This window comes from Heterocephalus glaber, unplaced genomic scaffold, assembly GCF_053883595.1.
Source record: "Heterocephalus glaber isolate CG9 unplaced genomic scaffold, H.glaber_assembly_v1.0 deba00000347, whole genome shotgun sequence".
In the NCBI taxonomy this organism is placed as follows: Eukaryota; Metazoa; Chordata; class Mammalia; order Rodentia; family Bathyergidae; genus Heterocephalus; species Heterocephalus glaber.
In genome coordinates, this window is record NW_028258143.1 from 53,108,185 (window position 1) to 53,134,496 (window position 26,312).

Below are 26,312 nucleotides of genomic sequence, written 5' to 3' on the forward strand. Positions count from 1 at the left end.
ATTAGTCTTCCTTGGTGAAGGATAGAGTGCTGCCCGTTATCCTAGTCATTGGATGCCTCGCTCTATGAAGGCTGTACTCAGTATCAGGTTGGTACTAAACCAATTGATTGAGCCTGACCCGCCAGCCATATATCGTTTCTGAATGTCATGTTCTTAAAATTGTTTTAAAGCCCCCTAATTTATGGGAATCGAATATGCACACCACACAGTGCTCTGGATATTCTATTACATTAGTCCAGTCAAAACTCTCTAAGATTTCAAACATTCGCAGGCACCAGTTGTATCTGCCAGCCTAGGGCAGTGGCAGAAAAAGGTGGAGGAGGGACAGAAAGAAAAAGAAGGGAATGCTTTATAATAGTCGGCCATTATTTCCTTTGTCATATTTTAGTTTCTTTAAAATTGTTCCCTTGTATTTAAGTCCCCAAGAGCCACGAAAATTACATTGAACAATAGCAGGGATTTGTGAAAAGATTCCTTAGATAACATTTGAAATACACAAGCAGCCCTTGAACCTTTTTGCATCCAGTAACATCTGACAGGCTTTGTGAGCTGCAGCCACCTGCAAGAGTTCTAAAATAGATGCTTTCATAAAACAGAGAATTCTCAGAATTGATGTGTTAATATCATTCTCTTAATTACTTGACATCTAACCTAAGTAGCGGTAGTAAGAAGATTACGGCCAAAGTAAAAGGGAGAGTTGAGACTGTCATTCATATATTTTTGGATACAAAAAAGAAAAAAAAAGGACATCCACTGAGAAAAAAAAAATTTTTATGGTATCAGTCAGGCAGATTGTCCACCCAGCTGAAGTTCAATAAATAATTACTTAATTTACCATTTTACTTTTCCTATGTATGTCAGCTTAGATTTTCAACAATATAGAGTTTACTCACCATTTGGGGGTGTGAGAAGCGGATATCTGGGTAGGGAGTGTGGACGCCTCAAAGGAAAATGTGTATTATGGTGATTGTGTTTATGGAGATTTCTCAGAGCATGAAATAAAATATAGAGAGATAAATATTGGTAGAAAAAAAACACACTTTGAAGCCCTAAAGGAAAGAAAAACTCCAAATAATGGAAACTTCATTAAAAGATAGAAATTATAGGTCTGAGATTCAAGTTAAATCAGTAACGTCTACTAATCAAAGTAAGGCTCCCTGAGCGGGTCACATCCCAGCTGCTCATCTCCCAGCCCAAGACAAGGTTCTATTTCCTATTTGTCTTTCTCTTTTTTCAAACTGTCAACACTGCAAAGCCGATACAGCTGTGGGGAAGGCAGCTGTGTGAGTCCGCCTCCCCCTTAGTCAACCAAATTGCTCTGTTTTCTTTATTACTGGTACTGAGGGGACAGAATGCCCTGGCTGAGGACTAGCTCCTGTCAGTTATCTGTGTGATTATTGGGCACCTCTCTCCTTGAGGCTTCTCTTTCTGGTCATCTCTTCCTCCACCTTCATATGTCAGCCTTTTCCTCTGTTGTTTTTTAGTTATAGAAAGATCACACTCAGGAGGCACTTCTGAGTCCTATTTCCTTAATATGTAGCACATCGAGGCACCTCACATCTCTCCTCCCCTTCCTCCTCCTCCCTTCCTCTTTCTTCTCCCTAGTGCTGGCTATGTAGTACTCTGATGTGGAAGAATCACACTTCATTTATCCATTTGCACACTTGGCCATCAGCAGTCACACAATGAATATCTACACATGCATCTTTATCTTCATTTCTGATTATTTTCTTCAGGATGCTGACCAGCAGCATTGGTGACTAAAAGGCTATGAGGTTTCTAAAGATTTTCGATGCATGGTTCCAGATTGCTTTTCTTTCTGGATCTATGAGTATGTGAGAGTCTAATCCATTTCAGTACATCCCACATGGGAGATAAATGTGCTGTCTTTCTCACTTAGGTGTGATACACGGCCATGTCACACCCCTGAGCTATGTTTCCCAGCGGTGCCTGAGACAACCCTCACCTGGTGCTGTTTACAGTTGGGGTCCCTGGTGCTCTGGCCTAGAAGCTCTGACACAGTGGCTGTACTGGGTCTCTAGTGGGAAAGGCGCCCCTGGAGAGGGGGGCTGCAGGCTGTGCAGATAAGAATAGCAGATAGTGTGGGGTGCTCGGGATTGTCCCTCGGAGACATGACTTTGAGTGAAATGTGGGTAGTGTCTGCTTCAGGGATCTGTAAAGCTGGACTCTGGAGAGACACTGGAGGCAGAGGAGGTGTGGTGAGGGCAGAGATGATACGGAGGCAGGCTTTCGAGGAGGGCAGGGCCAATGGGAACATCATCGGCAGGAGGCTTTCCCAGGTCAGTGAAAACACCATACTTGGCAGGCTTCTCTGTGGGCAGATTTTATATAAAGTATACCATACTGTTCGTATTGTCTTGCAACTTGCTGGGAGGAGGCTATATTTTGGCCCTTTATAATTTTAAAATCTCTTGTCTGTCACCTCAATCCTAATCCACTCTTCTTTCCAGAGATAAGTTCTGTCATCATTTTGGAGGGCACCTTTGACGATAATTAGATTTTACACCTACTCTCTGTCTTCATTAGTTCAACATTTAATTGCAATTATAGAATTTTAGAACCAAAGGGGGTTTCTATAGATGATCCAGTCCTGCTCCTTTGTTGTATAGATGTAGAAATGGATCAAATGCCTGGTTTCTAATCACAACTGGTTTGTGTGACCCTTAACTAAGTGTGCTTCTTTCTTGACAGCCTGTGTTACTTCCAGCAAGTGGCTTAAATTGAAAGTATCCTTAGTAGCAACTTCATTCACAAAGAGCCTATGACATTTTATCTCTTACCAAGATGTAGGCTTTGGGAAGAAAAGAATTAGACAACTCATGTCTAGCCTGGACTATAGAAGGAGCCATACTTCCTGTTACTTGAGGAATACTATCCTTTGGTGTGACCTCCCGATGCTGCAGATGAGACGAGGGCTTCTTCCAACTCTTTAGATTCCTCAGAGAGTAAGATTTTCATTTCAAGGCCAAGTGTTTGAAGGCCAGCTCCCACCTTTTGGCTTTCTCATGATGTCAGAGGCAGAAAGAGCACAGCTGGACTCTTGAATTTCAAGTTCAGTCCATTTTGGGGATAAGCAGAAAGAAAAAAAAGAAAGGAAAGAAAAGAAACTCCCCTTTGGCTCACAAAGTAAGAATCTTTGAAATGAAAGTTGTGCTGAGAGTAAATATGGAGCCTCACAGTGCCATCTCCAGAGCTGCGTTTCAGAACACAAGGCACTTCCTCCCTGTAACAGAAAGCCAAGAGGCATCATGTTCTTAATTAAAACGCACCTCAAGAGTCAGTGGGAGGCTCCTGCTCGGCCCCTACCCAAAGATGCCGATTTACAGAAAAATTTCCAACCGTGGGATTCATACAAGGGACACGCTGGCAATTGTGTGTCTTTCAGAACTGTCTTCTGTCTGTCATACCTATGTAGTTACAAAATCAAAGGGGATAATAAAGTTCAATTGTGTATTCACAGTTTGATATTTCTATTGACAGGTCTCACACAAAAAAATGCCATTTCAGGAAGCTCTGATTCTGTATCTCTCTATGAAAGGCCCTGAAAGGCTCTCCTGGGCTACACATCCCCACCCAACAATTCCACTAAATCTCAACCTATGAAGTGGCCCCATCAAGGTTCAAAGGTGTCAGATCAGGCCTCCTCTCCCCAGGTTCTGTTTGCGATTTTAAAATACCCCTCTGATGGTGAGGGAAAAAGGAAACCACCCAGACCAAGCCACAGCTGAGTTAAAATTTAGCTCCCAAGTAGAGAAGAGCAGTTAACCCAACCATTGCCACACCAGAGAGGGGAGACGCGAGCCACTGCTGGGCACTGAGGTCTGGGTTAGACCAAGAACAACCTTCTCTCTGCCCAGCTGCCCCTCTTCATCCACAGAGATCGCCTGTTGACTCGAGAGTTCTCCCGCTTTGAAAACATCAACGTATTTCATCACTATGAAAATATTCTTCAGGGCCACTAGAAAACCAACATGCAGGTGCCTCTTATTTTTGGAGAAGATTTTTCTTGGAAAATAGGAGTGGGTGTTCGACTGGATTCAAAACCAGCAAGTCTGTTCCTGTAATAGTGTATGGGACTAGGCTTACGCAAGAGCGAGCACATCTGAATGCAAAAATTAAATGGAGGAATTGGAGGGGGGGAGAACAGGTGCTCTTTTATAAAGGCTAAATTCCATATTTACCAAACTGATTTGCATGAGGCATGTTTTCAATGAAAATATTGCTACTCATTTTGCTGCATTTGTGCAACAGAAACATAAGGATGGAGCAGAAGAGAGGAGCGGTCCTCAAGCTGTCTTCCTGCACCTACTCTTCAGCCCACAGTTAAGTGACACATGTGGGAGATTAGCTCTTAGAGCTTCTGGTTTCCCACAGCCAAGACAGCAAGACTTTGGGGGCTCCTGTGGCCCCATGGTACAGGGTCTGGGTCAAAAGATATATGAAGATCTATGTTGCATTGACTATCACCAAGATAGAACATGAAAAATACCTCAAGGGGAGAACTCTGTTCTAAGCTAATTCCACACCTTCCCTCAGTAGCCCAAGCCAGCTTTAATTCTTACCACCAAGAATGTCTTCCCCTGGTCTTAAACCTTTTACTGATACTTTACTTCCTCTTGTAAATCCAAAATGCAAAGTTGCTGTCCACTACATACATTATCTCATTTACCTTCTTCAATCAACCTGATGCTGATTCATCTCCATTTCACAGATAAAGAAACAGAAGCAGGGAGAAATAAGGAAACTGGCCCAGGATATGTGTAGACCTCAATTTCATGTCCAGGCTTCTCACTCCAGAGACTATATTCACAGCACCACCTCAGGATGCTCCTAGGCCGTCTCAGTGATGGCCAACTATAAATGGAGCTACTAACAACATACCAGGGAAATCCCAGAGAAATGGCACCCATCGAGAAACTGGAATAAGATTAAGTGAATGAGTGGCTGATGGAAGGTACTAGAAAAACAGCTGTTAGATCACCATGCATAAATGCCTAGATGGAGGGGAGGTGGGAAGCTGGCTCCAATGTGCAAGGCCAATCTCTTGGGTTTATATTGTCCATGTTGTCCCAGACTCTAGGTTTCCAACAGGGCAAATTCAATGGGCCTGTGTCTTTAGGCAATTCCCCAAGTCACTGAGAAGTTCCATGATGTTCCGAATGAACTCTGAGTTTGCTCTGAAAGGTCTTTGAGGAGCATCTTAGAGATGGGGATCTCCAACGTGCTTCCTTTTTACTTTTTGGAGTCAAGCTCAGAACCAGTCCAGGCTTCCTTTAGGTTTCCTTTCCTTACAGATGTAGAAGTTCTGCTACCAAGGAAAATCCTAAATAAACCTTTGATATTCAATTGCTCTTAGTTGACTTTTTAAAAAATCATTAATTTTGGAGTCACACAGCTGGGCAACACATTATTAGTCTCCCACAATACCTCTGATGGGAGTTATGATGATAATGGTTGCCTAGGTTACTTTTGGGGGATGTGAAGGCCACTTTTGCTGAAAATACTGACTTCCTTTGGGCTCCAGATGTCCCACAGATGACTGGGATGGGAGGAAGGATCTTAGCATCTCTGCCTTCATATACTGTCTGCTTCTTTGCTGCCTGAATCTTTGGGTCAGATTTCTCCTCAACTCTGCATTGTAGACATGCTGAACATTTGAGAATTGTTTTGTCCAAAACTGTAATACAAGGTTTACTTGACCTAGATTTCCCTAGCCTCTTTCCTGCTCCATCAAAACTGGAGACACACCTACCAGCCACTGTGCCTGGCAACACCAGGCCGTGAAATGAGCAAAAAGAAGCAATGGCACCATATTCCTAGCTCTCTCCTGTATTAACTTATCCCTTTCCCCCATTATTCCTGTCCCATTTGAGAAGCTGATTTACAAGCAGAGCTCCCACTTTGTTCTTTGGCCACTGAATACAGCCTTTCTTTCTTCCTAACACTCAACTCTTGAGCATTAGGGTTTCTCTCAGATGAGCTTCCAGACCTGGGTTCAGCAACAGTTCCAGACAGAGCTCAGGGAAAGGGATGTGGCCACCCTTGCTGCTGGCAGGTCCTGACCTCTGAGGACAGCAACTGAGGCAAGGCCTCTTCCTGGCTTGTGGGCACACGGTGCACACCCAGGAGAAGCTGGCCTCTTCGGTGATGTCTGGGGTCAGAGAGAACTGGGGTTCCCTTGCAATGGATGTGAAGCAATCACCCCTTCTTTCCCAAGGACTATTAAATCAACTAGTTAGCCCTACAATTCCCTTTGTAGATCCGGGGAAACTCCATACCAAGCTGCATTTCTTAGGTGAACAGCTTGTTTAATGTGTCGCACTTCTGTTCATGTAAGCATCCAAGATTAAAATGGATAAATGCACATTGAGCAGAAGCAGGGCTTCCAAAACCACCCTCTTGGCTTCTAACACCCCCACACATGCCCTTGGCCTGCGGGAAACCACTCTCTAGGAGTCCCAAGCTGACTCAGGAGCCACATGAGGAAGACTGGCAGGAAAAGGCTCTGTGTGTGGAAATGAACAGTCTCCCTCACCAGGGAACAACCAAGCAGATAGAATCCACAATCTATTGACAAACAGTTTTAATTCTCTCTATGAAAGTCCTTATTTTTAACAAAGCATGACTTCAAGTACAGTGGTATGGGATCCTTCTGTCCCAGCAGCCCTCCTCAGAAACAGCTCCCATCCCCATTCTGTGACCTTTACACCAAAGGTTGTGATCTGCTGTCATGGTTGTTATCTGATTGTTTGTCTGTTTGGTTTTTAGTGGGAACTGGTGGATAGAAGAAAATTCCATGGGCCTAAGTAAAAAATTTGAAGAGTGAAACAAATCAAGTGTTCTCCTCCCACTGACCTGCAGAGACTAGTTTGTCACCCCAAAGACAATCCAGTTATTCTTTTCACATTTATCCTTTGAGAGAGATTTCTTGCATATGTACATTGATGTGTGCATTTTAGAGATAAGTATACACACTTCAATAGCAGGGCACTATACACACTTCAGTGGTTAAGGGTATAAACTCAGAACTCTAAAGTTTGGGTCTGAATCCTGGCTCTCCTGTATAGGAGTGTGTGACCATGGACAAGTTACTGAACCTCTCTGAGCCTTAGTTTTCTCAAAACTGAAACTGGGATATTGATGGCACCTAACAAATGGCCTAATAATTAATTAACATATATGAGATTTGAAATAGGGCTTGCATGATAAAATGATAACTTCTTTTGTTCACCACTTAACTATAGATCTTAGGACTTTTTCTATATTAGTTTGTTTGGATGTAGCTCTTTGTTTTCGATGGTTGAATACTATTCTAGCATATGGAAATACAAAAGAGGATTTAAACTGTAGCATATTGATGGACATTTGGATCATTCTGTCATTTGCTATTGTAAATGGTGCCACAGCAACCATCACTGCATGTACATCTTAAAGAACACAGAATTTCTAAAGGTGGAATTTTTGATAGCCATTGACAAACTTCTTTCCACAAATTTTCTGCTAATTTATATTTTCAGCAAGGACATATAGTATGGCAAGTATGATTTGCCTGTCATACTTCTTGGTCTTTACCAATCCAAGAGATAAAAAAATAGCCTCTTGGAGTTTGCATTTCTTTTATTATCCAACAGACTGAGGATATTTTTCAAATGCTTTGCTTGTTTTCCTGAAGGGTTGTTGGTCTTTTTCTCATGGAGCAATCTGTTGTTTAAACCAAAGAGCCCTTACACACTAAGCCTTATGTGAGCGATTGGATCTGCCTCCTGGTTGATCTCACTTAAAGTCACATTAGCCTGTGCAAAAAGGTTTTCACCATGGTAATTTCATTCGAAACATTGAACAGTGCAAATTTGATCGCTGCAAAGATCTGTTAGCACTCATGCAACCTTATCTGCCATGTGGGGAATGAGAGTTTATTACATCATAAAGAGGTTACCCTCCGCTTGAGTTAGGCAAGAATTGAAAATTTTATGAGCTCTTCTTACCTCAAGTTATCAATAAATAACACATGATTCTTGACTGGGCTAATCCTAGGTTGATGTGACTTATTTGATAAATCAACACCATTAAGAAACTTTCAGCTCGGTGGCCTGATTGTTCATGGAGAGGAGGACTCTAAATCGGAGTTACTAAGTCAGACTCCAACGATGAAGAGTAGACTCATGTTTTACCTTCTGAGAGTTGACCCTGCTGGTCCTGGGGATGAGAAACTGCTGTAATCAGGTTTCCTCTGCACCCAGGCTATCAGAGCACAGTGATTCTCTTGGTAACATTCTGCCTATTTAATCTGCCCAGAAGAGGCCAAGTTTGCAATGATCTTTTCCTGTGGCTTTCACACCTGAATGTTTATTAGGATCATCCAGGAAGGCACACATGTGAACACACCTACAGGTGATTCTGAAGCAGGTGGTCAAAGACACACTGCTAAGTCATCGAGTCAAAATGCCCAGCCCACCACTCTGTTCTTACAGCCAACCCTGCTGATTCTCATGCAGCCCAGAGCTGAAGGCCTCTGTGCTGGGCTGGCCTGTCATGTTACAGCTGAGAGGAGCCTGATGCAGTTGGAAGTATTATTTTGAAATGCTCCCTTCAATAAATTTAGAATCATTCATTGTAACTGGCAGAGAACCTAAAGTTGTCCTCGTCCACACAGCTGTTCACTGGAGATCCAGTGTGCTGTGCCTTCCTCCTTCCCTTCCACTCCAAGAAGTCAAAAGATGCATGAGTGACAGAAGGTTTGTGGGCAGGCACAACTGGCCACCGTGAGAGGAGGAGAGCAGTGAAGTACTTCTCCCTAAAACGTGCCTCTGGCACCTTCCCTTGTTGGGAACACACAGTCTGTGCTTCATCTGAGTGAGTGTCCTAGATGGTCTCCAGTCCCACATGGAGAGTTCCTGCTCCTCATCCAAGGAGGAGACTCCCTTTCCAAGTATTTTACAAATATTATTACAACAACCCTAAAAAGTGACATTGTTATTGCCCCCATTTTGTAGAAGAGAAAACTAAGACTCCAGGAGATTAAAACAACTTTGCACGAGGCATACAGCAAATAGGTGGTAAAAGGATTCAAACCTGGTCATCTGTTGCTGGAGTCCCTACTCTTCATTACTCTGGTGTGTTGCTCACTGGTAGTTTCTTTTTTGATATATATCCAAAATATGCTTCCCTCTCATCTTGATTCAGGGTGCTGCTGGAGCTTTTGGAAGGTGATTGGATCATGGGGCACTATACTCATCAGTGGACTCCCCCATTGATGAGTTCATACCACATTGTGCTGTTGAGAGGTGGGGTCTTGTTGGAAAAGGCTGGCCACTGGCAGCCAGACCTTGAAAGGTATATTCTTGTCCCTGAGTCCTTTCATTTCTCCCTCAAAATCTACCCCCCTTCCTAGTCACCATAGATTAAGTTTTCCTCCAAATGCCCTTCTATGATGCCATTTCTGCCTTGAAGCCTCCTGATCATGGACTGAACCCATTGAAACAGTGAGCCAAAATAAACCCCTCCTCCTTTAAATTGTAGATGTCAGATACTGTGTCTCAGGAAAGTAGCTAGTACAGCTCTGGTGTGACAAGGTTTATGATATGGCAGTCCGGGGCACCTTTCCACACTATTTACTTTGGTCTTCAAGGCCTCCCTGGGGTAATGTATCATTTCTGCTTCATCCTGGATTGCTGTTGTGCCCCATTTCCCAGGCTATCTGTTGTGATTTCCTCTAATTGCTACTTTTATTAAATACCACAACATGGGGAAAATAAGCTTCCAGAGATTTATGCAAGAAGTTTGTGCAAAATAAATCACCTATACATCATGAGAATTGTAATGCAGGGTCAGGTGAATTCTGGTCAATTTCAGCCTGCAAAGTACATTTGTATATCCCACAACCAAACAATTGTCCCCTTCTCCTGAATGGCTGTGAAACCTTGGGTGCACATGCCTCTGTTTCTTCCCCAGCATTTCCTGGAACTTCATTCATATACAGAAAGTGAACTTAGCCAAGACTTTGCTCCCCAGCCAAATGTAAGCATGGTCTCATGTCCTTCTGGGTCTGTGAAAGTCCTGGCCTGGCTGTTGCTTCTGCTGTTTCACCCGCTTTCTCCCCCAAAGCAGGGACATGGCACTAATAGGAGTCACAGGGCCAGGGATTTAGCTCAGTGGTTTCGCTGCCTGCTGCGCAAGCACAAGGACCTGAGTTCGATTACTGGTACAAAAAAAGGAGTCACGGGACACCTCCTTCATGTGGCACTGGAGCTTTCAGTAGAGGCCCTTGCTTGTTTCTCTATTTTACTCCATCAATGATTTCTCTTGACCATGGAGACACTTTCTTCTCTAGATGAGTTCTCCTTTTCTTGTGTACATCACTTCTCTATGTGACATCTTTCTAGTACAATCGAAACACAAGTATTGTAAGCACTTGCCCCACTGACCAAGGTATAAAGAGATGTTGCTTTCTAGTTCTTAAAAAGTGGGAAGCCAGCGTGTGAAATATTTCTGATACTTTTCGCTCTTACTATTTCTTTCCTTCTGCTCCGACTTGGGACACTGAGTGGTGATTATAATTACTTTATAACACAATAGAGTGGATTATTATAGCAGAAGAAAATGTTCCAAAGGAGTATTTAAATCCATCAAAGCATTCCTTATCCAAGTCTGCTAACTTAAATGAAGAATTGTTAACAACGCACTCTTTCATTTGTCAAATGTCCTTCCTGACCTTTTACGGTTTCACATTTTGAAAGGAAATTAAGGTAAAATTGCCTGAGACACCATCCTCTAGATCCAAAATCTAGCTAGTTCTGTATCTTGGGCCTCTCCTGGGCTGGGGCTGTCTATATCACCTGGATCTTCTTTCACAGAGGACCCTTCCAGAGCATTGCCAGGCTGCCATGGGTTGCTCTTCTTCCTGCATTTGTGATGAAGTCTGGAATGAGCTTGCTCTTCTCAGCGTCCTGGGAGCCTGTCGGTGCCATGTCATGGACCCTTTGTTCCACTATTCAAATATAAAAGCTGTAAAACTGCTATGAATAAGAAAACAGCAAATGAGCATAGAGAATAGCATTCGTAGAATTACAGGGTTTATCTTGGGGGAAAGACAAAACTCAGAGTGGCCATGCTGCTCTAAGAAGCTCCCATCTCTTCCACAGGGATTCCTGAGAAGGTGGGGCTGGGGTGGGGTCACTTTTCCATGGGTAAGGCCAGAAACAGAGGCCACTAGGCATTCTAGTTTAGGGAACCTAGGAGCAAGTTCCCAGGCGGAAATCCTGAAGATTGGTGGGAAGGAATTAGACCCCTGGTCTGGAGCAGGCAGCCATGTGGGGAGGGAGTAGGAGGGAATGTGCACAGGGAACAGATTGAGGTGGGTGGGTGTAGCGGTCCTAGAATATCACACAAGATGGATAGGAGTGTGTGGACAAGAGAACAGGAATCTCTGGAAGGCTTTGAAGAAGAGATGAGGCATGACAAAGGCAAGTTCTAGGGAACAAGTTTGAGTAGGGTGTAGTGTGAACTAGAGTTGAGAGAGATCAAAGATTGGTTCAAGCAGCAAGGCCATGGCTATTGGAATGGAAAGGCAGAGGTGAGTCAGAGCCATTGTTGCAGGCAGATCAGGCTTCTCTGACAGCACCCTCGCTTTCTCTGTGGATAGGTCCAATCCACAGGGGTTGCTTCCACAAGACACAAGCAGAGCCCATTGAATTCTGAGTCTGGAGCAAGAGGAACAGAAACTTTGTGACTTAGGCCACATAAGTGATATTGGCCACCATCATCAGAGCCAGGGAGATGTCTGTGGCAGGAAGGAATGAGGTCAACCCACAGGCAGAAGTAGAACCAAGAGACCAGAGGACAACAAGAGAGCTAACAACCCCAAGGCCTCACTGGGGTTCCTGGGCCAGTTGTCACCCTAGTTTTCCAAGTTATATCAGTGAATAAATTGTGACATGTGTGGTTGAAAGACTTAACATCTCAATAGTATTTGCAGAAAAAGGGAAAAATCAGAACTCAGACAACTCCAACAATTGTATCCTGGACAACCAAGTTCCTCTAGCTCATTTTTGATGACTGAGTGAATGAAGGGAAAGTGTTAGAGTATTGATAGTAGTTGTTTTCAAATATAACATATTTAATCTTTATATACTTGTATGAGTACTTTTCCCTCTGGCTCATGCCACACAATTATATCTACCCATTGCTATGAAACTAGTATCCATAATTCATAGAGAAAAAAGAAGTTACCAATAGTGAAGGAAAATAGGGCAGAAAGACTGAGGGTTATGTAAAATGTGTGTGCCAAAACCACAAATTTTCCTTATTTATTTCCTTAGAAAATAACTGAAAACATATTTAAGCCCTATTAAAGATGATACCTCATGGGGTCATTTACAGTCATTTATGTTAGCATAGTGGTCTCTCTAGTTTTTTGTCAATGATAGAAAGCTGCCCAAAGGTCCCCTTTGGAAGCCTGCTTTCCTGTTTGGATGCATTTAGAGCTTAAGCTGGGCTGGAGCAGTGTGAGGCCCCATGGAAATGCAGCTGCCAGCAACTTGCCAGGTTGAGGAGAATCGTGGCTGCTGTACCAAAGCATACATCCCACATCCCGCCTTATCATGTAACCCTGACACTAGTCCCATGGGGAGCATGGTTTATGCTCCTTGGCCTTGAACTTGGGTGAGCATTTGTCTTGGTTGCAACCAACAGAATGAGGCAAACATGACTTTGAGTGATTTCTGAGGCCAGGTTGGAAAAGGCCTGTGGCTTTGGCCTCATTCCTGCAGCAGTGAAAGTTGGCCACACAGCTGCATGGAGGCATTCCATCTACTTCGGGGCCAAGAAGCTGTGAGGAAGCCCACCTAGTCCCTGGAGAGACAGCACAGGAAGAAGCCTAAGACCACAAGAATGGAGAGAGGGAATTGCCTGTCCAGCACCAGGCTTTTCCAGACATCCCATTGGAATAGGGTAGCTCAGTCACTGTCTGACTGCATACCTGCAGAGTAACTGCCTGATCAAACCCTTCCTGCATTCCCGGCCCACAGAAACCACAAGATAATTTGTTATTCAGCAATAATAATTTCAGCAGTTATATAGTCTTTGGAAGAGGACTTTAGCTACTATGGGATCTTCTGATCTCCTAGAAACTTGGTCAGACTGCTAGATGTATTTTGCAAACTCCAGAAGGGACCCTCCCTTAACATAACAACCTTTGTCTGCTCCAGAATAAATGTTTAGAATGTCTCACGTAGACGGACTGAGCTGCCTGTATGATGGTGCTTAAACCTCTATCAAAAGATACAATTCTGTAATTAGCAGAGCTCAAATAATAATGTAAATAGCTTTGATTTGTTTTTAATCATTCCTCTAACAGAGACAGAAAAAATGAATTATTTATTATGTTGGCTTTAACTACTGGAAATGTAAAACAGTACATATACACCAATGTGAGGCTTGTTATAGTCTTAATTTTCCAATAACAATGAAGAATTTTTGACAGTGCACAGATTAGGCACTGAATAAACGTCTTAGTAAGATTACATTACGTAGCTTTTATAACTCAATGTGGTGGAATATTGCATTTTCTTGCCATTGAAAATACAGTAAAATGGAGTTATTAAGATCATTGCAATATCTATGTGCACATTTTCAAATATAAATGGCATACTATGAACATAAATCAACCAACTCCAGTGTGATTATGTTGAAATAATACAACATGGACGTAAATGAAGAGAAATGACATTGAACTGCCTTCCCAGCTACAAGATTTCAACTTCAGCCTTGAAGATCAGAATTATAATTGGAAAACTGAGTAAATACTGTGGCAATAGTTTTAATGTGAGAAAAGCACCAATTTCTTTAAAACTGATGTGGCTGTACATTCTTATTTATTTTACTGGGCACTTCCTCTGCACTGCACAAAGTAGTCAGATCACTAGCAGAAATGAGATAAGATGTTAGCTTAAATGGGCAATAAAATTTAAAAATCTGGCAAGGTGGTTTAAACTAAAGGAAGCAATGGTTTTGTCTGAAAAGCTCCAAATAAGGCAAAATATAGGGGTCCTCGAATGTACCATTATCTCTATCAGCCCACAGGAAATCGGGAGGCGGCAATAGCTTCCATGTCCAATATATGGATCTTCTTCATTTTTCAAAGTGAATGAACTTGGTCCGCTCAGCTGCACTTCAGCTGTCTGACCCTGTGTGCACCATGCAAAGGAGTGAAATGTAGACCAGGAAAGTGTGAAAATTGCTTCTTGTTGTGAAGAGACTGATTGATTTCAACAAGGCCATTTGCAGTGGCCAAAACTCATGTGCCATTTTGCCACTGTGGTATCAATTAAAATTTGGGCCAGGGGAAGAAATGGGAGAAGAGAGACAGAAAGACCAAGAAAAAGGAATCAAAGCAATTCTGTAACCTTCTAGTTCTCGCTGATAAAGCAAATCATTTGCATCCATAAACCTTCCCCAGCTTCTGGAGCAGTCAGTCTCATCCCTTTCAAACCAGCACCTGTGCCTCTTCCTGTGAGGAATCTTTTACAATCCACCATTCACTATCTTAACATGTAACCTTTAATCATAGGAAAGCTGATTTAAAAGAAGTTTCCACAACTTCTTTCTCACTTTAGATGGTTGTAGTCAAACTTCTGTCACTGTCACAAATACCTGAAATAAATCACCTTAAAAGGAAAAAAAGGTTATTGTGGCTTACAGTTTCAGAAGTTCTGTCCATGTTTACTTGAACCTGTTGCTTTGGGTCAGAAGTGAGGCAGACATCATGGTGGGGAGTGAGTGGTGGGGAATAAACTACTTATTTCATGGAAGCTGGTAAGCAAAAGGAGAGATAAGAGGGACAGGCAGGGTCCCAATATCCCCTTCAAGAAAATCCCCCAGTGACCTAAAGTCCTTTAACTAGGCACCACCTCCTAAAGGGTTCACCACCTTCCAGTAGTGCCACAGTCCAGCAACCAACCCTTTAACATGTGGGCCTTTGGAGAACATTTCACATCCAAGCTATAGGAATGATATTCCAAGGTCTGTAACAGCCTGAGCAGATCTACTTGTTATCCCATTATATCATAGGGAAAATTTACATGTGGCTCAGCTGCAAGATGAGTGATTCATACCATGACGTGCCTATGTACTGCCCCCACTCTCCTGGATAGACATCAGATATACCTCAGTGCCAACTGAAGGCATCTTGCCATTATAAAGCTTAGGCCAAACCCCCATGTGGAACGGCCTTTTCAAAATGTCTGCAAATCTCTAAAGGCCTTAAATTCTCCTTCTCAGTATTCTAAGCTCCTGCAACCACTAAATTAGTTCAGTACGTGGGTTGCTTTGTCTACTCGTGTCTTGTCTTTCCCAGGTGTGAAACTCAGCTCCTTCCTATATACACACAATGCACAAGTTCATTCACAGATTCACTTATGCATAAAATGTGCATGTCCTCATGGAACTTACATTTAACTGGACAATAATGTGTAATAATGCTATAAAGCAATAAACAAGTAATTCATGGTCTGTCAGATATGATTAGAGCTGTAGGAACTGATGGAATTTCAGGAAAATATCAGCTACATCAGGGCAAGGAATTTTATGTTTTATTGTTTGTTCCTTTGCCTATTTCTACCACAACAGGGGCTAGAATATAGTGTTGAATATTTATTGGGTGAGTGAAAGGGAATAAGGCAGTGGTGTACTGGTAAATGTTTACCAACTGGCACTTCGAGCATTATGGCTTGTATCTAAATGTTCCCCGCAAGCCTCATGCACTCATAAGTGGGGCTTTTTGGAGGTGGCTGGCTCATCCTAGAGTGTGATCCTGGGTGTGATACTGAGATTAAGGGTGTATAGTACTGGGTTAGTCCACTAATTGGTTTAGCATAGATATAGTTGTGGATGATGGGAGTGGGAGGGCCCACCCTAGGTATGGGTGCTGCCACCCAGGAGGCTTGTAGCCTGGATGGGTTAAAAGTCCAGAAGTTTGTGGTTTGCTGCTTCCTGCCTGCTCTGCCATGGACTGTTTCTCCTCTGTGATACCCCTGTAATATGCTGCCCTGCCTTAGAGCAAGCTGACTATGGACTAAAACCTCTACAATGTGTGAGCCCTTAATTTGTGAGTGTCAAGTATTTTGTCTCAGCAATGAGAAAGTAACCTAGACATTGAGTAAAGGTATATGCATATACTCTATGTATATTATATGTTTTACATTTTATTTAAATATATATTACATAATATATGATGCTTAAATACTATAAATCTTATATTTATTATAGATTTTACTACTTAAAGAATTTATGGCTCATAATTTATAACAATAAAATATACAATACTTTCCAGTATAAATTCCATATAGTTTATTGATTCTTGGTTTTTGCAAATTTTTGTATCCATAACTATGCTCTGACTGTAATGGACAAATAAGAATAGTTTTAACATAAATACTAATTGATAATATTTTTTATGTTGAGAGAAGACAGACATGAAATACTGTAATAAAGATGTATGTCAAAACTTCACTCACTCATTAATAACAAGAATGGCTTCATTGGTGAATCAAAAAAATAATTGTTTAATACTGGAATAATATTTTCTCCTATTTGTGCTTGTTGCAATGTAATATCTATAGAAATGATAATTTTTAAGTTTAATCTGTGTTATTAACATTAAATATGGGCAATAAACAAAACAACAAATTAAATTTTACCTTATATTTGTAGATTTTCATAGTGTAAACACTACCACTGATTCAAGCTGATTCCCCCAAGAGCTGCCTGTATCGAGAGGTGGGACTTTTGGAACGTGATTAGAGCATGGGAACGCTACAACTTCTGTGAGGAAGGAAGTGGGCCCGGTTGGAGGTGGATCACTGGGGTGTGGCCTAGAAGGGTACATCGCCCTCCCTGGCTCCTGCCTTTGCTCCCCTTCTGCTACCTGACTGCCACAATGTGAGCAGCTTTCCTCCACCCAGACCTTTCTACTGTGCCGTTTAGACTGAACTGCCTAAAAACTAAGTCAAATCTTTCCTCCTTTAAATTGTGGGTATCAGGTATTGTGTCCCAGCAAGGACAAGGTGACTAATACAGCCCTAAAACAAGTGCATCCATTTGCCACCTAACGTCTAGTAGGTAGCATTTTATCAAGTGCTTGCTCTGCACCCAGTCATAAGTATCCTCTGTGCCCAGTGATAAAGATTATGCGTGACCGTAATCCTGGCACATGATGTCACTAAGGGCATCTTCAGTCTGCAAAAAGGAACATCATTTATACTTCTAGGCTTTACATATTACCTCTCCTATTCCCTACCACAATCTCTGATGGGAATGTGGTCCTTGTGTTTCGGATAAACTGACAATTAAACTGGTTAAGCAACTTGAGCAAGTTCACACGGCTCTGAGGACAGAGATGGGAATCAGATCCACGTCTGTCTGATTCCAAAGACAGGTCTTACCTATTCTCCTACAGCCCCATTGCATCCTGGACCAGCTTGTTCCAGAACCTACCACAGGGCTGGGGATTTAGCTCAGAGGTTCCGCCGCCTGCTTTGCAAGCATAAAGTCCCATGTTCAATCCCCAGTACCAAAAAAAAAAAAAAAGAAGCAGAACCTACCACAAAATGAATATATGCCTTCCAACTAGGAATAAAAAAGTCATCAGATGTTTTTCCATCAATTGTTACAGAAATAAATAAATAACAATCCCTCTTCTTTAACTACTAAGGCCATGTAATATCTTACAATATATCTCCCACAAGCACAAACAGGTTTTGTAGTTTTCAAAAAGAAAGCAGCTTCGATCCCCAGTACTGAAAAAAACAAAAAATAAATAAAAAGAAAGCAGCAATTCGCTTGAGTTGTCACATTATCATTTGCTGGTGGATTTAAAAATCCAGTTCCCAGAGAATTCGCCTGTGCATGAGGCCCCATCATCAGTGCTTCATTCCAGGAGTTTTCCACATGTTTTCCCCCTTAGTGACTCTTGATCTCTTCTTTTTTGTAACAGCTGTCAAGAATTCCGTGTTTCTCCCCAGAAAAGGGAGGCAGGAGCTTCTTGTAGGTCTCTCTGTCTTACCTAGAGACTTGCAATATGAAAATTTGGTTATAGCACATACTGGAGACAGGAGTCACAGGAAAGGCAAAAAAAAAAATAAATAAATAAAAAGTAAAATAGTTACTCCAACCAAGTCTGCTTCTGATGCACTAAACACTGCTCTGTCACACTCCATCCAATGTCTTGCACACTCAGGGAATATCAGTCACTCTGCTGTTTTCCCAGGGTAGTGAATTTTTTTTAGTTGAGCCATGAAGCCTGGACTTGGGAAGGAGAATCGTGGGAGGGTACAGCAAGTAAGAAAACACCAGCTGGGGACAGACAGCAGGTTCTTGAAACAAGCTCGCCACATTCTGGGGGCCTTGGAAGTGGGCTGAGTAATGTCGTCTTTTCAGTCTATGTGGCCTGCCCTGCCTCTTGTAAGAAAACAAAAGTTGTATGATTTTTCTAAGAAAGTGTACTGAGCAATGAAAATTTCAGGAAAAGAGTAAACTAAAGGAGAGAGAAAAGGACTAGATATATTAACAAATGAACAAGGAAATGAGCAAACCAAAACAAACCAAAAGAAATACACAAACTTTCTGAAAGGATGTTTGACCAAATATGCAAAATTCATCATCAAAGATGTGTATAACTTTTACCCAGGACTTTCATTAGTAAGAATTTCTCTTAAGGAAGTTAGTGGGGAAGCTTATAAATATTTAGCTTCAGAAATGTTTATCCTAGCATTGTTTATAATGACAGAAACATTGGAATCAATGAAAATGTTCAATAATCAGAGACTGTTTAAAAAAAATTCTGGTCTGTCCAAATGCGGCCATTTAAAATAACACTGTGGAAATTATTTATTAATGTCAAAAATAAATTCTTTAAATATTTTGAAGTGAATAATATCAGATTATAAAAATAGTAGGGGAGAATTCTACTTTTCTAGCCAAGATGAAGTATTATTAACTACATTTACCCTCCTGCCAGAAACAACTAAACAATGGACAAAATATATGGAAAGTGATTTTCAAGATAGTATGTGTACATCAATGAAGAATGGCGATCTTCCAGAAATGGAGAAGAAATGAAGTGAGCCCCATGACCTTCTGAGCTCACTGCCTGGAGTTCCTGGGTTGCATGGTGGAGACACATGGGGTTTCTGAGTCACATAAGGAAGAAAGAACACAGGACACCGAGGAGGGCTGGCAGGAAGAGCACCCGAAAAGGCAGCTGTGCAGAGAGTAAGCTCTGGAAATACGCAGAGGGTCACTCTGGTGTCTTCAGCTAAGAACTGAGCAGCGCATGCGTGTGAGGACACCACCTGAGTCCAGGGAGAGAGCACTCATGGAGACTGAGAACAGTACTTGCCACATTAGCAGAGCCAGGAATAGAGCCCATGATCCCCAGACAGACCGCGCAGCCTTCTGATACACACACAGGCTTTGGGTATAGTGCACAAAAAGGCCTTCAGTAAAAGGGAATAATTGGCCCTACACTGAGCACTGCTCCAATGCTGCCTGATAAACCTGAAAAGCAAGTCCCAAAAGATCAAACTGTTTCCGAGTAACTTAACTATGTCACAATCAAAGCTTAATAACATTTTCATAGGAATACCAAAATACTCGGCACACTCAGCAGGTAAAATTCAGAATGTCTGGCATCTAATCAAAATTACCAGGCATTTGAGGAGGGAAGTGCAATTCATAACGAGGTGAGAAATCAACTGATCTCCTTCTAAGAATGTTCATTCCTCACATATGCAAAATTAGATCATGAAAAAACTGATCTAGAGCTGGCACAGATGTTAAAGGGGGTAGGCAAGGACACTAAAATTGTTCTCATAATTGTACTTCATATGTTTAAAAAGTTATGAAGATGTGGAAGATATAAAAAGACCCCATACAAAACTTTGGAGGTTTAAATACCCATTGTAAAACAAACAGAAATACTAGATGGAATTAATGGCAGATTACACATTGCAAAAGAAAGGATTAGTGAATTTGATGCCATATAATAAAAACTATCAAAAATAAAACAGAGTGAGCCAGGGATTTAGCTCAGTGGTGCCGCCACCTGCCTCATAAGTGTAAGGTCCTGAGTTCGATCCCCAGAATGAAAAAAAAATCAGAGTGAAAAGATAATTTAAAAAATATGAACAGAGCTTTGAGACAGCTTTGAGTAATCGGAGTACTAAGGAGAAGAGAGACAGGTATAAAAAAAAGTATTTGAACACACAATGGCTAAAAGGTCTTTCATATTTTATGAAAACTACAAACACACAGAACCAAGATGCACAACAAACCACAAGTACTTACAAAAATAAAAGTACACTGGAGGCACTGAATAATCAAATTGTGGAAAACTTGGGCCTGGGATTTAGCTCAGTGGTTCCACTGCCTGCCCCACAAATGCAAGGATTTGAGTTCGATCCCTTGTACCAAAAAAAAAAAAAAAAGAAGAAGAAGAAAGAAAACTAATGACAAAAAAAGAAAATCTTAAAGGAAACCAGAAAATTTTAAAAAAAGAAATATTACAGAGGAGCAAAAATTAGGGATGATAGCAGCTTTCCTGTCAAAGCTATACAAACACAGTGGAGAAACAGCTGTAAGTATTGAAAGAACAAAGACATCAATTTAGATTCTATGTGTAGCAATAATTTCTTTAAAAATCAAGACAAAATAAAGACATTTTTGAACTAAGAAGATCTAAAAGAACTCCAGCAAACTTGTGCTATTAAAAAATGTCTTAAAAAATATTTTAGCCAAAATGAAAATGATTCTAGACGGAAATATGGATCTATATGAAGCAATGAAAAGCACCAAAAATGATAAATAGACTACATAAGGTATTTTCCCTTATTATTTACATCTCTTTAAAAGAATTTTTTAAAAGGTATTTTATTCTACATGAAAACAATAACAATGTATCAGGGATATAGCAGGTGTAAGAGTATGATGTACAACAGTAGCTCCAAGCTTGGGAGAGGAGAAACAGAAATATACAATGATAAATTTTTTTATTATACACAAAATGTTTTAATATTATTTGAATTAGACTTTGATAAGTTACAGTTGTATACTATAAATCTTAGAAACAAATACTGAAATCTTAAAAAATTCAAAAAGTTACAGTGAATAAACTAGCAAAGTCGATAAAATGTCATCATAAAAAATGTAGGTTTATCCATAAGAGGGCAGAGAAAGAGTAAAAGGAGAAGGAATACATTGGACAAACAGAAAAGAAGTAGCGTGATGAAAGATTTAAACCTAACCATATCAACTATCAAGTTAAATGCCAAAGTCTCAATTTCACCAATTAAAAACAAAAGGTTGAGTTGGTGTGTGTATATATATATGTGTGTATATATATATATATACACATATATATATTTTTTTTGCTTAAAGCAAGACCTAATGATACGCTGTTTACAGTAGTATTAGTCAAGTCTTTTCTACTATAACAAAATACCCAAGGCAGGCTAACTTTATAAAGAAAAGAGGCTTATTTACCTCATAGTTTCAGAGGGTGAAAATCCACACCACATACCACTGGCTCTGTGAAGGTCTTCTTGATAGCAGAATCCTGGGGAGGTACAGAGCATCACATGGCAAGAGACAAGGCTTGCACACATGCATATTGCTGTGGTTTGGATCTGAAAGGTCCCCTGAGTCTCAGATGTTCAGAGGTAGATCTTTTGAGGAGGTGATTGTTGCCTTATGACATCAGCTCATTAGTGGAGTCATCCGTTGATGAGTCCATGGCTGAATGTGCTGTTGGGAGGTGGAGCCTGGATGGAGGCGGGCCACTGGAGATGTGACACGGAGGAGGGTCCTCTTATCCCCATCTTCTCTCTTGTTTCACACTCCGTTTCCTGGCTGCCATGGGCTGAGCAGCGTTCTTCCACCATGCTCTCTCACCATGCTGCTTCTGTCTTGGAGCCGGCTGATTGTGGACTGAACCCTCTAAAACCATGAGTCAAAATAAACCTCTTTGCCTTTAATTTGCAGGTGTCAGGAATTTTCCCCTAGCAATGGGAAAATGACTAAGACATGTATCTTTTCTGGTCTCTTTCCCTCTCCTTATAAAGCAACCTGTGTTCCATCATAGAACATCATTCTACCCAGATGAATTTATCTAATCTTATCTTCTCCCAAGGCCTCATTCTAAACACTATAGTCGGATTAAATTTCTACCCCTCATTGCCTCACAATGGGAATGAAATTTCAACACATGAACCATTCAAACCATAGCAATATGATATGCATTTTTAAAATAAAAGAACAAATGAGTACACCTTGATTTTGGACTTCTAGCCCACAGAACTGTGAGAGAAAGCTGAAGTAGCTATATTGAATATCAGTCAATGTAGAGTTCAGAGCAAAGAATATATTTTCAGTGTTGGAACAGAACATTTTATAATGATCAAGAATTCATTAAAAGGCATAAACATTTTACATGTTTATGTCCTTAGTCAATTAATCCATAATTATATATTTCCAAAATACATAGGACAAAAACTAAATAACTTCAAGAAGAGGGAAACAAATCTATAATTATACTCAGAGGTTTCAACTGCCTTCTCTCAAAAATAGAACAAGCAGACAGGAAATCAATAAGGATATAAAATTGCTTCACAACACTATCAACCAACTAAACCAAATCAATGTTTAGAAACCATTCCACCCATTGGCAGCAGAATATTCGTTCAAGTATATGTGGAACAGTTACAGAGACAGACTGCCCTAGACTGCTCAGGCTGCTGTAACAACATACCATAAACCAAGTGGCTTGTAAACAACAGAAATTTATTTCATATAATCCTGGAGGCTGGGAAGTCTCAGGTCCAGAGGCTGGCCTATTCCATATCTGGTGAGAGCCCACTACTCCCTGATACCTAAACAGAAGTTTCTCACTGCCTTCACAAGATGCTAGATGCAAGGGTCTTTCTGAAGTCTCTCTTCTAAAAGCCTTCGTCTCATTCATGGCATCTCCATCCTTATGACCAAATCAACTCCCAAAGTCCCCATCTTCTAATATCATAATGTTTGGGGTTAAGATTTTAATATATGAATTTGATGAGGGGGTGAACATAAACAGATTACATCTTAGACCCCATATGGGGGTATAATCTAGTCTTAGTGGATGAATTTGAAGGGATATAAGTCATATTTTTTGACCTCTGACTATATTGTAATTAAATTAGAAATCAATACCAAAAAGATTTCTGGAACATCTACAAATATTTGGAAATTAATAACCACATTTATAAAGAATCTATAGGTCAAGAAGCAATCAAAACTGAAATTATAAAATATTTTGGACTAAATGAAAATAAAAACACAATTTAGGAAACTATGAAAATTAATAAGAAAGACAAATATAGATCAGAGCAAAAAAAACAGAAAACGAACACAAAAGGAAAAAAAAAGGATCTAAAAGATAATTCTTTGGAAAGATAAAGTTGATAACCTCTGCTTGCCTAGCATACTCAAGTCCCTGAGTTCAGTACCCAGAATCACCAAAAAAAAAAAAAAGATAACCTCTAGCCAGATTGTACAAGAAGAAGCAAAAAGTAAAGATACAAATTACCAAGATTCATAGAGTGGTGACTTCAATACGTCTCTATTGAAAGGGATGACAAGAGAATGCCACAAACAATTTCATGCCAATAAATTCCACAACCTAAAAAATGGAAAACTTCCCTGTAGACATAAGCTATCAAAGTTCACTCAAGAAGAAAGAGATAACTTGAGTACCTCTTTACCTATTGAAGATATTGAACTTGAAATTTAAAATCTTACAACAATGAAAACTCCAGTCCCAGGTAGCTTTATTGGTAGATTCTACCACATATCTAAGGATATAATACTGAGTCTATACAAACTTCCAAATAAGTGAAAAGAAAATTTTCAAACACATCCCATAAGACCAGCATTACTCTGATATCAAAATCAGACAAAGACATTATAAGAAAACTATAAATAGCCTTCATGGACATACATATAAAAATGATAAACAAAAATGTCAGCAAGTCAATTGCAACATTAATAAATGTAATAGTACATCGTGACACAGGCATGAAAATTAACCAATATAATTCATGATATTAATAAGTTATAAAAAGATAAACTGTAAGATCATCTCAATAATATAGACAAAATATTAGATAAATCTAGTATCCATTCTTGAGAGAAATTCTCAGCAAACTCAGAATAAAAGTGAAATTCCTCAACCCACTGAGGGGGCACCTATGTAGAACACAAATCTAACACTATCCTTAATGGTAAAAGACTGAATGCCTTCCTCCTGAGATCAAGAAAAACACAAGATATCTATCGACCTTCACTCCTTGTACTCAACAGTGCACTGGATACTCCAGCCAGTGCAGAAAGGCAAGAAATAAAAAGTCTTCCAATTAGATAAAAATAAAATTGTTTTTGTTTGCAGATTTATTGTCAAAAAGACAATTAAATCTAAAAGTTACTAGAACTAATAAGTGAGTTTACATGGTTGCAAGATACAAGATCAATATACAAAAATCAATACTTCTATATGCTAGAAAAGAACTAGAAATTGAAAGTAGTTTTAAAGTAGATAAAACTTTATTTGCAATCCAAATTTTTAAACAAATCATATCCATATTCATATTTCCATACAGTAATCAGAAACATTAAATTTTAAATAAAAACTTTTAAATAGACATTAGCCACACAGAACATTACTTTCCCTCTCAATGTAACCCTCTGAAAATCCTGATAGAACCGGCCTTGTCTCTTTAAAAAGTAAATGTCAAAGGAGTAAAAAAAAAGAATATTGGATAGGGGCACGATTTTAGATTAACAGACTAATGAGAAATAATAACAAAATGAAATGCATAACCTTTGACTGACTACTGGTTCAAAAACAATTAGACATTTTCGGAAACTTCAAATATGAGCTAGCTATCACATATCATTAAATGACTTTAATTATTTTCAATGCAATAATGATACTGTTACATAAGAAAATCTCCTTATTCTTTAGAAGATTCCAACTTTTTTCTTAAAGAATCCAAGCCATGTAAGTTATATTCCTCATTGTTAATAGCATTTCCACACAGTCAAAGATGGGTACACAAAGTCCAAATATAAAACCTCTGGGAAGAAACGACTATTAACAGAAGAGCACCATTGCCCCTTCTCTAAGAGCCAATGCCTAACCTTATCCAACTAACCTTATCGACTTGAGTAATACTTGACAATCCACGATGAGTTCATGACAGAGTGAATGTAGGGAAGAAAAAAGAGGACATTCAGGAGAAGATGATCTCGAGAGGTCCCAAAGATGCAAAGTAAACAAGCAAGCAGTTTCCCAGGCTTGCCAAGCAACCTTCCTCTAACCCTTTTTCAATACCCATCCAACAACGGAATAGGATTCAGATACGGATGCAACAAGCTTGTTAATGATCCCCAGGGCAGCAATCTTGTTATTTGGTAATGTTACCTTCCCACGATGCTCCTTACACCAATCTGACATGCTGCCCAGCAACTCATCTGGCTGTTTTATAATCAGGTTAGGACCTTCAGCCAAAATGTTAGGATCAGAGTCAGTTATGGGACAGGCTGTCTCAATCATTCGGTCCTTCTCAGTGTCCAATCCTGTCATCTCCAGGTCCACCCAGACCATCCGCTGAGCCATGCTCTCTCCTACCGGCAAGATTGCGCCGCCTTCGCGCAGTCCTCGTGCCCCGACCTGCCCGCAACTCCCACCCACAACCCCACGGCTCTAGGCGCAATGCTCCAGGAAATTGAAAGTTTTTAAGCACACTGTTTCTAATAGTCTGAAAGCACACCTGACAAAAAACATGAAAGAGGCAGTGAAGCTCAGCCGGTCCCAGCACCCGCAAGGAAGCTCCCCGCCTCCATCCCAGGCTCCTAGGGCAGTGAAGCTCAGCCAGTCCCAGCACCCGCAAGGAATCTCCCTGGCTGCCATCCAAGGCTCCTAGGGCCAAGAAGGTGAGCCAGTCCCTGCACCCAGAGGGAAGCTCCCAAGCCTCCATCACATGCTCCTAGGGCAGTGAAGCTCAGCCGGTCCCAGCACCCGGAAGGAAGCTGGGACAGAAGCGTCAGGGCCCTGAGCAGCGGACCAAGGCAGTGTGTGCAGAGTGCGGCCTCAGAAGACTCACCTGAGTCGGTGCTCACTTTCTGTGCCGGGTATTGGGAGTGTGGGCTCGCTGTCTCCCTCAAGGCTGTGTGAGCTGCTTCTGGGGTTGCTGGGCAGCCAGTGC

The 26,312-nt window shown here is 40.8% G+C and overlaps 1 pseudogene; it reads left to right on the top strand.

Moving 5' to 3' along the window:
- LOC101712790 (uncharacterized) overlaps positions 1-25,846 on the top strand; it is a 49,567-nt pseudogene extending 23,721 nt beyond the window's left edge.
- The last annotated feature ends 466 nt before the right edge of the window (positions 25,847-26,312 follow it).